The sequence below is a fragment of the Humulus lupulus genome, chromosome 5 (assembly GCF_963169125.1).
Source record: "Humulus lupulus chromosome 5, drHumLupu1.1, whole genome shotgun sequence".
Classification (NCBI taxonomy): domain Eukaryota; kingdom Viridiplantae; phylum Streptophyta; class Magnoliopsida; order Rosales; family Cannabaceae; genus Humulus; species Humulus lupulus.
Window position 1 is genome coordinate 159,481,021 of NC_084797.1, and position 16,048 is coordinate 159,497,068.

The following is a 16,048-nucleotide window of genomic DNA, read 5'->3' on the forward strand; positions in this document are numbered from 1 at the left end:
AAAAATAGAACCACAATAACTAAAATTAATTATCAGTAGGGTCAATGGACATTGAAGTAGAGTTTTCAACTTCATTAGGGAACTCACTTTCATTTTGAGCTTCAGGAGGGTTGTGGCTGAATTTGGGGCCATTTTAGGTTCAATGTCACTACCCTCATTCATTACACTTTCACCTCCACTATCATAAGATTGAGTTGCATCTTCCCTTGAAATAGGAGAACCTGAAAAAAAAAATTAATTTGAAGGACCAAATCATTTGATATAAAAAAAAAAACCACAATAACTAAATTTAGTTACCTGTAGGGTCAATGGACATTGGGATAGAGTTTTCAGTTTCATCAGGGAACTCATTTTCTATTTCATCAGAAGAACCAATTTCATTTTGAGCTTCAAGAAGGGTTGTGGCTGCATTAGGGGCCATTCAGGTGCAATGTCACTACCCTCATTTGTTACACTTTCTCCTCAACGGTCATAAGATTGAGTTGCATCTGCTCTTGTACTAGGTGAACCTGAAAAAAAAACATCAATAAATTAAAAGAACAAATCATTGAAGTTAAAAAAAACATAGCCACAATTACTAAATTTAGTTACTTGTAGGGTGAACAAACATTGGAGAATCAGGGGTGGTTAATGTTGGGGTTTTATGCCCTAATTCCAACCCAATTTCTTTGTAATTTCATTTATTATCAATAAAAGAATATAAATTATTATTTGACTTGGTCAATCACTTTGCTCACATGTTTCATTTTCAAGATTATTTGTTTAATATAAAATTATATTAAATCCTGACCATATAGCTAATTGTATTTATAGTGAAGTAATCACAGTGGAATATAAATATGATTATATGTTCAAAATAAGTTAGTCCTAAGATTAGTCAGCGCACAAGATTTACACTGACTTGCCAATCTACGATATGATCTACTTACACATTGTAGTGTTATGTTCTTTCCATAACATTAGCAAAGTAGATAAGATCAGATGTATTTGCTACATTGGACTGGGCCGATATTGACAGTTAATAGGATAAGTAAACATACCGTTATTATCTATTCTAGTCATATCATATAGTTGACCATAGGTCAATTCAATCTCAATTCTAAGTGGTTAATATTCTAACTGATTGTATTATTTAAGTTCTTTGACTTGTTCGTTACCATCTTACCCTACGGACTAGCCCATACTTACATCTTGGGAACTCAGTAGTATAATTGAGTGGGAGTGTTAATCATAGATATGAACATCTATAACTTCTGATGAAGAAGCAAAATGATGGTTTCCTTTTAATTTGGTTCAAGGTGCTAAATGATAGAGATCTCATTTCAGTAATAAATATTAGTTTACTGAAATATCATTTGCATGGAACTAAGTGTATTAAGGATAAAATACAATGAGGGGTAAATCAGTATTTTAATCCCATCTAATTATAGACCGTTTATAGAGGATCGAGTGACAATTGTGGTTGTAACAATGGATAATTAATAACGTATCTATATTGCTTATAGAGCATTCTATGAATTAAAGAGTACAATTTCGAGTCTATAGGGTAGTCACGAGGAATTAATAAGTTAGTAAATTTATTTGTTAGATTTATGATAACTTATTGAAGCTTGATTTCATAGGCCCATGGTCCCCACTGTACCTTGGATAAAATCATCTATATATTCTCAATTAATTGATTTAATTATCAATTATTATTATCAAAGTTGACCATGTCAATTTTGGATAGATTCACAGAGTTATATAATTTAGAGAAGAAAAGATAAATTATGATAGATTTATTAATTAAGATAAATTGGTATCTAAATTAATAAATTATTTTAAATCAAGGTTCCAATTATAAATAATTCATTTCATAAAGGATTTGAACAATTATTTAATTAATTAAATCAACAGAAAATAATACAAGCCTTGATTTTAAGTACAATGGGCTTATAATTAAATGAGAAATTTCACGGGCCTAAAGCCAATGATAATTTCAACCTAGGGCTGATTATTGGCTCTCATTTTTTTTAATTAAATAAGTGACCTAATTGAGTCTATAAAAGGAATGCCAAGAGAGAGTTGAAAACATAAGTTGAATCTCACATTTCTATTAGGTTTTAGATTATCTTTACTGCATAAGTCCTTTTCTAAGCCTCATTACTCTTTTCTCTTCTTTTCTCTGTATCTATCTCGTGTGTTGAGAATTGCCCACCCTAGCCTAGGTGATTCTAATGATACTTTGGAAGGTTGTGAAGAAAATTGAAGATCGGTTCAGCTTCTTGGTAATACTCTGCGACAGAAAGGATACAAGGGTTAGAGAAACTGAATGAAGGATTCATTCATTCTGCTGCGTATAATGTAAGTATTCTTATCATTATTTCTTTTTTAATTCAATTTTAGAAACATGTTCTAGGTGGTCTCATATTAATTTGTTTAATATTAGATCTACATGAAAATAAATAATGATCTTGTATAAGTTTCCCAACAGTTGATGCATTAGGGAATATGGTAGCATCATGGGGCATGTCAGAATGAGGGGCCATTTCAAAATCAAGGGTTGGATCTTCTTTGATGGTTGCAACATTTTAAAAAAAGCAGGATTTGGTATGACACCCTCTTCAATTCCAATTGCATATAAATGTTAATTCACTACAGTAGTAGGTGTTGCATTATTATCAATTTCAGATTCATGAACAATTTGAAACCATCGAGGAGGAGGAAGAGTAGTTTTTCTAGACAACATTTTCTTTCTTGTAGGCTTTGAAGTGGCTACAATGGGGGCAGGGGCACTTGTACCAACTACATAGGCATTTGAACTGCCTAATACAGGGGCGTGGGTACTTGTAGTAGCTCCAAAGGTGGTTGAATGGACTACTACCGGGGCAGGGAAACTTGTCGCAGCTATAGGGCTAGTTGGAGCATCTACTACCTCCATCGAGTCATCATCGAATACACCAATGTCAACTACTTCCTCCACCACCTGCAATGCTTATGCTTCTACCATGGTCATATTTAACTTTATACAGTCCCCAAGAACATTCATATTATACATAGTCATCATATCTCTATCATTCCTCTCTAATTTCAGCTAAAATCTGAAAACAATTTGACTTTCCTCTTAGGTATTTAAGATCAATAGCCAAATCTTGATACAGGTGCTTATGTAGCTCCATTGAGTTGTATGTTTCTGAATTCACCCTAAAAGGTTTGAGGTGCTTGCCCTCATTCAATACTTGTAAATAATGATAACACATTTTCCACCTCTATTATCATAAAACAAACACATTTCTCCATCAATGAATAAAAATTTCATTAGAACCCACCCCAACCAACAACAATATGATAGTGACCAAAAAGAAAACCCTAAGAGAAAGAAAAAAATTAAACCTTACAATTAGAGTCTTATTTCTAGTACAAGAATGTCAAAAAAAAAAAAAAACTTGAAGATTGCACACCAAGAAAATGTCTGTAACTTTAAAAAATACTCAAAACTCTAAATACAGAGGAAAGAGATGTCCAAATACAGAAAAAAGAACACATAGCTTGAAGGAGGAAGGATATACCTTTCGAGTGACCTTCAATCTCAAGCGGTCGACTCCTTCAAGGAAAAATGCACAGAGAAAAAATATCTTATCAGAAGCTACGTCGACAATGGTGGCCAACGATGCTTCTTCGTTTGCGTGAGGAATACGAAAAGACGGGAAGCCAAAGGGTATGAACTTTCTTTTTATTTTTATTTTTAAAAATGGTTAACTTGTTGTGGTCGACTCCTTCAAGGAGAAATGCACATATAAAAAATCTTTGATAGGAAGCTTCTTCGTCGACAATGGTGGCCGACCATTCTTCTTCGTTTATTTGAGGAAGACAAAAAAGACGGGGAGCCAAATGGTGTGAAGATTTTAAAAAAATTTCTTTTTTAAAAAGGGTAACTTGTTTTTATTTCAGTTTTTATTAATTTGTTTTTTAAAATTTTTTTTTATTTTAAAAATACAAAATAAACTAAATAATATTAATTTCAAATTAAAATTAAAAGTTGGGGGTATATTTTGGTCATATTTAAAAAATGTTTGACCAAAATCGGGCCCAGGGTATTATTTTATTCTATTTTGCAAAACACATGGTCCAAATTGTCATTTAACAAAACACGGGGTCTGATTAGTAACTTTTGCAAAGCACATGGTCCAAAATGGTATTTACCTTTTATTTAATAATGATAAACTAAAATTTAAATAATTATTTTTTTTATGAATTAGTGCAATAATGATTTCTCCTAACTCTATTGAAATTTGGGCAACATAACAACTGTATTTTAACCTATCCCAAAAATTTTAACCATGCAATTAACACTCAAAAATTCCAAAAACATTTCACAATATGCATATTAATAACACTAAAAGTTTCACCCACTACAAAAAAAAATGCCTTTCTCGATGGGCCGGGCCATCCGAGATTGTGCAATCTTGATAGGTCAGACCTACTGAGAATTTTAGTGCCGAGATTGAAAATGAGGGCCTATTTCGGCGGTTCTAGCTTGTTGAGATTGGCATCAATCTCGACGGGCTAGGCCCACCGAGATAGAGTAATGTAGGAGATAAAAATAATTTTGCATTTTTTTTCTATTTTTCGTCCTATATTTCATTGATTATATCCAGTATTTGCAATAGATCCTAAAAATTTACAGCCAATACAATATATATTATTTAAAAAAGTCACATGTATTATTTTGTAAGTTTTGGCCAAAAAAAATAAAAATTTACCAAAATAAAGCTTCAAGTTAATTTTCCAAACTTTTCTAGTGTTGTATGAAGATTGTCCAAACAATTTTGAACGTATACCATACAAAAAACAACTAAAATTTATTAATTTTTACTTACTTTTGTCAAAGTAAAAAAAAAGTAGGAAATTAAGGAAAAAACATTAAAAAAATTACCAATAGAAAATACCCAAAGCTAATCATTGAATGTTGATGAAATATTGATGTGATGGTGGCAAAAAACTTGAACTTAGACATAAAAATGGTAATTTTTGGGGCTAGTATGAGAAGGGTCGTGGAAAAGAAAGGGGGGATGAAAAGAAAAAAAAAGGGATGGAAGCTAGATTTTTTGGGGCTGCTATGTTTTGTTTTCGTGAGGCCTATCTCGGCAGGCCAAAATGGCCCACCAAGATTGGGTTCGATGTTAACTTATTTTTTTTTCTTTTTCTTTATCTATCTCGACGGTCTAATGAGTGATCGCCGAGATTGGAGTCTACCTCGGTGGACACACATGGCCCCCCGAGACTGGGTGGATGAATTAGCCCAATTTTTTTGTAGTGACCATACACCATAAACACAAATTATTGACCAAATTCAAACACTAATCTTTCATGTTCACATATTATTAACCAAATTCATACACTAATCTTTCAACTTCACATATTAAATACATATACACCTAATATTTCTAAAAACCTCAGTATCAAATACTAATACATACACCCAAATTAATACGTTCATAGAAAAATCTAATAAAAATTAATTGATTAAAACTTACACACATAGAAAAATTTAATAAAAATTAATACATATACACACAAATATATATATAATATTAAAAATGCACAACAATGATAGATAATTTTTTTTTTAAAAATCTTGGTATATATGAGAGAGAGAGTCAAACACTAAAATGGAGAGACCCGAATAGAGAGAGACAGAGGGAGAGCTTCTATTTTGTCCTTCCACAAACAAAAACAAAAACCAAAGTTAGTAAATCAAAAGCAAATCTGAAATTTATACACATACATACACACACACATACATATACATACACACACACATATACACATATATACAAATCTAAAAAAATTAAGAACAAACTTGATGGAGGTGGGTACGTTGGTTGCGGTGGGTATGGTGATGGCATGAAGATTTTTTTTTGTTTTTTGGATTCAGGGTATTTGGGGGAAAGGCAAGGAGAATGGGAGAGGGGAAAGGCATGGAATATGAGAGAGGGGAAAGGCAGGGAGTGAGTATGGAAGGGGAGGGATGGGTACGGTGGTAGTGCTGGGTTCCTCTTAGGGTTTTTTGTGCTGGTGTCCGATGCTTCTGTGAAAAATGAGGAAGGAACACGATACGTTTACCTGATATATCGATAGTTTTTTTAGGGGTGACGCCTATTGCTGCTTGTAGTGTCTCAGAAATTTACTTAGCTAGATACTAGTAGTAGTAGCTAGTAGTAGCTTGTAGTATGTTAGTTTTCGTGGATATTGGTTCAAGCCAGGATTTAGTTGGAAACTCATAGAAACAGTTATAGATTTTATAAGCTTAACCTATAGTTTAGAAATATTAATTATAACATAAGGTTTGATTAATATAGTTGGTCTTAGAAATATTATTTATTATAACCTAAGGTTTAGATAGAATAATTAAGAGCATGACACTTGTCACATGCTTGTTTATTTAAGGATTTTAGGATTTTTAGATGAATTAATTAATAATGGATGAATCTAGAAGCTCTAGAACCTTCTAGCAGCTGTTAGGATCACGTTTTACTCAGTCAAAGTTGTTTTAACAAACTTCAAGTATGTGGAAAATGTGCAAAAACGTGTTTAAAATATCAGCGTATGCCGATATATCACAACTATAGGGGCCGATATGTCGCCTACGGAAGATACGGAAAATACGTTGACTTCACATGAACGAAACCATGGAAGCTCAGGACCAAGGTAGGGTCGATATATCGCCTAGCGTAGGCGATATATTGGCTGCTGGAGCCATTTTTAAAATTTTGTGGATTTAAATTAGAAACAGCCCTCAACAACCTAGATTTGCTTCTGAACATTTTTGACCCAGTTCTGGGCATCTGTTGAAACGAAAATTCAAATATTTTCAATTATTATTCATTTTAAAAGGGGTTAGTTTCACTCCTTGAACTCTATAAATAGGACATAGTACTCAGCCATTTCATTCATTTTTCAAGCATTCTTCAGAGGCTCTAAGCTGCTAAGTTTATTCTGGAACAAAAACACTAGGGTTTGGGATTTAAAAGCTTTTCAATCTAAGCTTTATAAACACTTGGGAAGTAAGATAGAGTGACATTTCAGTATTGAGGTGTAGATCGAAGTTCTAGTCTATCAAGGTATTCTTATTCTCAGGTTTAATCCATTAATTTTCTTTCATTTTCTTTCAGATCCTAACTTGATTTTATGACTTCTTGGTTAGGTGTCTAAATTTCTTGAAACTTAAGGTTCTTCAGTAAGTTTCTATCTTGATGGTTTACATCTCCTTTTCATCTCCATTTCCTTAGAAACTTATGATCCTTATTTTTTTATTTTAGGAGTTTTCCAATCCCGTTCTTGTCTACAATATCCCGGTTTTTGGTAAGGAAAATAGGTTAGATTATATGTGTTATAATATGTTTATATGCTATGATATGTTATGTGCTATGTATATATGTATGAATATGTTTTTAGTCTCTTGGGGCTTATAGTTGCTTAGAGAGCAAACCTCAAGATTTTTTATCATTATCGTGGTTTAGAGTTATAATTTACCCTACCTCGATTAGTAGACTGAGGACCTAGATGGGTTATCATATACTATTTTTTTTATCTAACCTACGTCGATTAGTAGACTAAGGACCTAGATGGTTTTATCACATGCTACGGTAATGAGTTAATGGCCATTAATATTGTAGTCCTATATGATATACGTTTTTACGTCAAATGTTTTATAGTATATATTTTATGATATAGTCTTATGATTTATGATATATGTTCTTAGTAGATTTTCCTTGCTAGGCATTAGGCTCATTCCTTTTTATTTTAGATGGTGCAGGAAAATAAACTTGGAAGGCGGGATGGATTCGTGGTTGCTTAGCATGTGTATTGGGGATGGACTGATTGAGTGGACTGTTGGAAGATCAAGGATGAAGTTATTCAAGTCTTTTAATTTACGTTCTTATGTATTTCCGCACTTAGTTTTTAAACAATTAATTAAAGTTTATGTTTTTATGTTTTATGTATTAAACAATGGGATCCCGTACCATATTTTGTATTCCATACCGTATTTTGGGTTTTAATAAAGTTCTATTATTTTAACACTATATGTATTCCAAAATAGTAGCTATGTCTTAGTAGTTTTTAATGGTCCGAGATCTTAGAATTAGTCAGGTCATTACACTGCTACTAATCCAATGGGTCACCGCTAAACTGGAAACGACACCGTTTCTTTTTAAAAAAAATTTATACCTCAAAAACTTTTAGTGGTGCCTGTGTCGTCACTAAGTACCAATGAAAATTTGACCGCCAATGATTCCCACCAAAATTTTCATACCAATATTAGCGATGATAGGTCGCCGCTAATTATATTTTAAATTAAACATTTAAATGCAATAATTATCAGTGGCAATATCTCTAATAGTAGCAGCGACATGTCGACGTTGATAATATTTTAAATTAAATTTTTATTTATGACAATTATCAGTGGGGACAAAGCATAGCCGCCAGTAATAAATATCTTATTAGCAGCGAAAAATTGTTACCCCTAAAACATATTTTTCTTGTAGTGATCTACCAAAGCTTATTGTCTAGCCATATTGCATGTTAATCCAATTGAGGGACCACAATTAAAAAAAAAAGTTTGGTAGTTTCACCACATAAATCCCTTTATAATATTTACATTTCTTTGTCATCATTTACCACAAATATATATATCATTATCTTTATATTTGTTTAACATGTTGGTTGTTGTTATTCGACATCATATGAGTGATGGTGGGGCCGGATACTCCTCCAGATCCATCGAGTTTAGTGGCTAACCGTGAGAAAGGTAATAGATGCAATTATTTTCTCTTTATACATAAATTGGATTAATCATTATATATGTATAATTTAATATTATTTAATTATAAAATATTAATCTCAATAACAAGAAAGTGTGTCATCAACAAAGGGTTATCGACTTGAGAGGCAAGGATGGAACTAAGTAAACCACTATCACTAGAGTGGGATGTACAAGGATATTAATGACTATGTGCACTATTTGTCCAGGTAGATCGGTATTCATATTCGACAATATGTTGATCCCCACTGCGATAAATGGGCTAAAGTACCGAATTAAGTTTGGGATCAGATCGTTCACCATCTATAGGTAAATTATTTCTGTAACATTATTTACTATGTTCGTTTTGATATTAAATCACACTAATTTATTTTATTTTGTCATTTAGAATGATCTATTTGATATTGGTCGGACCTGATATGGCCTAGAAAAACTTATTGGAATTCTTTTGGATATTCAACGGTCATGCGTAGATCGTAACTCAAAGTGGAAAAATGACTTGTCCACACATTTGAAGTAGCACTGACAAACACATCCTTCTGCTGGTTTGGTGATGGAGAAATGGTAGAAGGGGCTTCAGTTCTTTGATCCCCCTGATGTGAAGGTATCTACAAAAGTTTATTTCTTCTTATTTAATTTTGGTTGATTTAACATATAATTAACACAAATTTTTTGCAGAGGCCCTCCATGCAAAACAAAAACATAAGAGTTGACATGGTTTGTAGTTTACACTAGTGTTTCGTTACAAGAAAGTAAATTTTTTGTATCACATTTTCCTTTATTTTTATTAATTTTTTAAAACTTCTTGTATTATATCATGATTTACAAACTAGGCATCTCGATGGGATCCTAGAAACTTGGATAATAATCAAGTACACGACCAGGAAAGGGTGGATCTACATGGATGCAGATGATAACAATGTAAGTAAATATATATTATGAGTTTCTTACTTAATTCTTAATAGTAATATTGAAAATTGTGTGATATTATCCAAGTTTCTAGGATCCCATCTTCTATCAACTCCTCGTGACATTCAGAAATATTGACGGAGGTGCGTCACATTCAGAAATCACAGTCTCCTATCAACTCCTTGTGTCCAAGTAATACCCCGACAAACGAGGATGATATTGTCCTTCTTTAGTTGGTCTTTGGACATCGTTGAGGGCATTAGCTAGGACTTAGCCGTAGGATTCACCTCGAAGGAAAATTATGAAGCAGTCATCGTACTTCTTCCATCACCACCACGTACCCATGTACCACACGTGAGATGCGGGAGGTGAGGGAGCACATTCAAGCTTTAGAGGAGCACATCGCTAGGTTTAGTGGAGCTTTAGGATTGTGATCTTTTGAGCAATCTGATGGTCATGATCCTACAACACCTAGGCAATAGGATTCTTATTTAATTTTATGTCAATTAATTTTTCTTATCAAATTTTATATTAATTAATGATAAATATATCATTTTTGTTTTAATTAAAATTGTACTATATATTTAATTCTTGTTTAATTGAAATGTTAATAGCTCTAGAGACGAAATTAAAGGATTCCAGCGATAACACATCTTGTCGCTGGAACTTCTAGCAATGATTTGTTTTTTTTTTTTTTGTCGTTGGAAAAACTATCTACACTACAAGAAATCTAACATTTACATACCAATTTCTTACCTGCCTATATATATTGGTAGGTAAAGTTACTTTTACCTACCCAAAATTTAATAGTGCGCAGTATTGGTAAGTAAATATTGGTAAATATTAAAATTTTCCAAAATTATATTTTTTGTACCAATAATATTGGTAGGTAACAGGTTTTTCCTACGAATATATTAGAGGGAAGATTTTCAGGTTTTGGAGCTTATTTTTCCCACTAATTTATTATTAATTTTAATTTTTTTAATTAAAATTAATGTTGATGTGGACAACATTAATATCATAGTACTCATTTTTTCTTCATAAAAACATAATCATATACATTTATATATAAAAAAATAACATAAATATAATCATATAAATATATTTTTTTTAATAAAAACATAAATATAACTTTTATAAACCTAAACCTAAAACTATGTTTATCTTGAATCCCTCTTTCTCTTCAATAAACTCACCTTCTCTCTTCTTAGACTCCCAGTCGCCTCCCCATCGACAAACCCAGTCCCTCCCAGCCACCTCCCCATCGACGAACCCAGCAACCTCCCTCTTCGTCGGGCCCAGCCGCCACCTCCCCATTGACGAACCCAGTCCCTCCTATCCACCTCCTCTCATCTCTTCCAAACACTCATCCACCCTCTCTTTTCTCTTCTCTAAGACACCTCCATTGATCTCGAATGCCTCCTTCCTTCTACGAACCCAGAAGCGTATCCTTCCTTCTCGAACCTAGAAGCGTCTCTTTCTCGAGATCCATCTTTGAGACGCCTTTCTTCTCTAAGAGGCCTCATTTCTTCAACCTCTTGTTGGAACCCAAACACCTCTTAAGCCACCCATCACCGCCTTTAGAGCCACCTATTGCTGCCTTTTTTCTCTGTTTGTATGGCCTTCAATTTTCGACTCTGTTTGTGGTTGGTCTTTAATTTTTTTAACTTTATGTTTGTGGTGGGTATTGTTTTATCCAATTCTAATTATTGTGTGGTTTTGAGTATATGTGTATATATGTTTATTAGATTGCATTTTAGGTTTTTTTTTTTGAGGCAGGGAGCTCGGGCCTGGCTTTGGATTGCAGTGGCTGGGTTATGGCTTTGGATTGCAACGATTAAGGTGCGGCTTTGGAACGAGTTTGAGGATTTCAGATTGGTTGGCTGGTGGCTTTGCGGTATTTGTATTCGTTTCTTGGTTTTCAAACCTAATTATTGTTTATTTTGGTTAAGTTTGAATATGTAAATCTGAGTTTTAATATGAGTTTCGGCTCGTGGCTTTCATATTTTTGGATTTGTGGCCTTGGTGGGTTTGAGATTTTTTAGATTGGTTGGCTGGTTGTTTGAGGTAATATTTATGACAATGCTAATCAAATCCCAAATAATATGAAGGGTTTATGATGAGTCATTGTAACGCCCTGGATAGCCAAGACCACTACACTGTGTATTTATAAAGGTGTGAGACTTGCTAATCAAGTCGTTTAATCAAAACGTGTTATTAGTTAAAGTGTTCTAGGGCTAAAAGACATTTTGGCCTCAAAAGATACATTTTACAAGTTATAAACAATTTACAGAAGGGATACCCAAAAGTACAATGTTTAAAAGTTGGTTTACAAAATTCAACAGTTAAGAGTAAACATTAGCCATACTAAGGCAAAATACAAGGTTCTAGTCCTCTCGTCCCTATAGTCTCCTCAACCGTGGCGGTTGAGCGGCCTGACATGTACATTCACCCTCCAGAGCTCTCCAATCAAGGTTGATCAATCTTGCCCTTGCCTTTACCTGCACCACGCAGCACCCGTGAGCCAAGGCCCAGCAAGAAAACAACATACACAGCATGTACAATATTTTCACACAGATATTCTAGTAAGCATGTTCAGATATTCAACCCATAGCATATAAGCATATTTCAAGGTACAATAACTTCATCTATACTTAGATTATTCAACACTCTCATTAATCACATTCATAGCCAAATATAATAATCAACAATCACAAATACTAGGGTCGACACCTTAGGTCGCACCCTCTGTTTAACCCACTGACTCCGACCCGCTTAAACCGAGCTCAGTGCATAATAAGCTGTCCTCGGATACCAGTGTCCGAGCCATGCCAATTGCACAAGTTAACCGTGGCACCCTTAGGCCGTTGGTTTACAATTTACATGGCATAATACCACTCTTTCAGTCATATATATCAGGGAGCCCTTAGTCCCGTTCAAATATTCATCCGGGTGTAGTTTTCTTACCTTTAGCTTCTAGATGAATTAGTTAGGGGCGATACTCCTTGAGCGCAATCCGATCCTCGAGCCCTAGCTTAGCACCTAGTCATAATCATGATGAAGGATACCATTAACAATCTTAAATGAGTTTCTAAACCAAGTTCTAGTCCTCGGAACACTGAACTTCACCAAATATGGTAAAAGACTCAACCCCGAGCACCCTAGGTTAAATTCCCAAGCTTAAAATCTCAAAATCCCTTAAGAGCCCCGGCATGGGCCATCCATGCCGCGGCATGGCCCCAGACAGAACCCTCCATGGGCACAAAAACAGGTAAGGGTCGCGGCATTCCTAAGGCCATGCCGCGGCCCGCCCTTATTCCTTAGCACAACTCAACTTCCAAGGGTCGCGGCTCACCAAGAACCATGCCGCGGCCCGACCCCTTCGAACCCAGAAAAACCACCATTTTTAACTCCCAAACCTCATGCAAACTCACTCAAAACCACCCCAAATCCACAACCCAATTATCCAAAGACTTCCCACAAGATTCCAACAACTCAACCCAGTTGAATCCTAGGCTAGAAACCCATCAAAGACCCATTTCAATTACTGAAACTTCCTAACTTAAAAACACAAAACCCAGCAATGGAAACTCTAAAATTAAACCATCAAACTTTGAATTGAACCTTACCTCAATTGTAGAATCATTTCTCCAAGAGTTCCTTGACCTAACTTCAAAGATTCCAGCCTCAAATCCAACCTTGAATACCAAAACCACAACCATTAAAAACTCAGCCATTTTCTCAAAATTCCCAACCATAGAAACGAAAATTCAAAGCTTACCATGGCTTTATCTCAATCCTTGATCAGTTCCTGAGCTAATCCTCCAGATTACTCCCTTCAATTCCAAAATATTCAGCTTGATTCTCTTGAAAATTCAGAGTTACTCTTCTTCCTTGAGAGAGAGAAAAGAGAGAAAGCTGAGAGGGTCGGTTTACACTTTTTGTCTAGTATTTTCTAAAGTATTCCAAGTATATCCTTAGGTTATTAGACTAATCCCAAAGCTCGGGGTGCCAGAAACGTCCCCGAGGGCGAAACGGTAAAATCCCCCAATAATCCCGCCTAGACATCCTAACCTCAAATATATCTCCAATTATTTATTTTCATCTCCCGATAGTCTAAATCACTACCCGATACCTAAAGTACTCCTTGACTTGTCCAAAGTCAATTATAATGCCCCGTTGTGACTTTTCCCGCTATCCAGCCCTAAGATCGCCTCGAGTTGCCGGCTGCAGATTTATCCACATAATAATGTGGTTCTCACATATATCTCATACATATATATCATATCATCACATAATATCATCAATTATCATATGCACACTATTAATCATATAATTACACATTTAGATCAATAACATTCATTCTAATCCCAATTATGCCCTCCCGGCACACTAATCAAGGCCCTTAAGCCTTATTAGTGATTTTGGGTCGTTACAACTATCCCCTCCTACTGAGAATTTCGTCCTTGAAATTTACCTAAAAAGCTCAGGATACTAATCCTGCATCGTTGTCTCTAACTCCCAGGTCGCTTCCTCAACCTTGCTATTCCTCCACAACACCTTCACTAACGGAATTGTCTTATTCCGTAAGACATTGTCCTTCCGATCCAAAATCTGAACTGGTCACTCCTCATAGGACAAATCTGTCTGTAACTCTAAGCCCTCATACTTTAGTACATGTGTCGTATCAGAAACATACTTCCGCAACATGGAGACATGGAACACATTATGAACTCCTGATAGCGACGGTGGCAAGGCCAGTCTATAAGCCACATGTCCAATCCTCTCTAGGATCTCAAAAGGTCCAATAAACTGAGGGCTCAGCTTGCCCTTCACTCCAAACCTCCTCACACCCCTCAATGGTGATACTCGCAGAAACACGTGGTCCCTAACCTGGAACTCCACGTTCCTACGCTTAGGATCAGCGTAGCTTTTCTGTCTACTCTGCGAGGCAAGAAATCTAGCTTGAATCTTCTCTATGGCCTCATTAGTCTTCTGAACCATATCTAGTCCCAAAAACTTTCTCTCACCCATCTCATCCCAGTGAATGGGCAATCTACACTTTCTTCCATATAACATCTCATAAGGAGCCACTCTAATCGTGGACTGATAACTGTTGTTATATGAAAATTCGATCAGTGGGAGATACTTACTCCATGACCTCCCGAAGTCAATCACACATGCCCTAAGCATGTCCTCCAATACCTGAATCGTCCTCTCAGACTGTCCATCAGTTTGAGGATGAAAAGCTGTGCTAAACTTCAGCTGAGTCCCCATAGCTCTTTGTAGAGCTCCCCAAAACTTGGAGGTAAAGATAGGGTCTCGATCAGATACAATAGACTTTGGAACCCCATGGAGACGAACTATCTCCCTCACATACAGCACTGCATACTGTTCCACTGTATAAGTCGACCTCACTGGTAGAAAATGAGCTGACTTGGTGTATCTGTCCACTATCACCCACACCGAGTCATGAAGTCCAACTGTCCTGGGTAATCCTCCCACGAAATCCATCGTAATGTCCTCCCACTTCCACTCTGGGATACCCAAAGGCTGAAGTAATCCCGCTGGTCGCTGATGCTCAACCTTAACCTACTGACATGTCAAACATCTAGACACATACTCAACTACATCCTTCTTCATCTCGGGCCACCAATATAATGTCTGTAGATCCTGATACATCTTCGTGGTACCCGAATGAAGTGAGTATGGTGTAGTGTGAGACTCATCCAATATCTCTCGTCTGATCCCCTCATCTGCCGGAACACAAATCCTTCCCTGATAATGGAGCAAACCTGTCTCAGAAACAGAATAATCCTTAGTTGTCCCCGCTAAGGCCTGCTGTCTAACCTCCTGCAACTGCGCATCCACTAACTGACCCTCCTTGACCCGATCCAACAGGGCTGACCGCAAGGTGATATTGGCTAACTGGCCCACTACCAGTTCTATCCTTTCCCTGACCATCTCATCAGCCAATTCTCTCGAGATCTGGGTGGAACTATACAACTGTCTTGGGCCCCTCCGACTCAATGCATCTGCCACCACATTGGCTTTCCCAGGGTGGTAAAGGATGTCACAATCATAATCCTTAACAAACTCCAACCAACGTCTCTGCCTCATATTTTGATCCTTCTAGGTAAAGAAATACTTCAGCCTTTTATGATCAGTGTATATCTCGCACTTCTCCCCGTACAAATAATGACGCCACAACTTCAGTGCGAATACCACTGCTGTTATACCCAGATTTCGAGCCATAGCAAATATGACCTCGAAAGCTGAGTTCGCATTAAATGGTCTTGTGAGGGTTAGGGTATGCTCTACGATTGTGAATCGGAG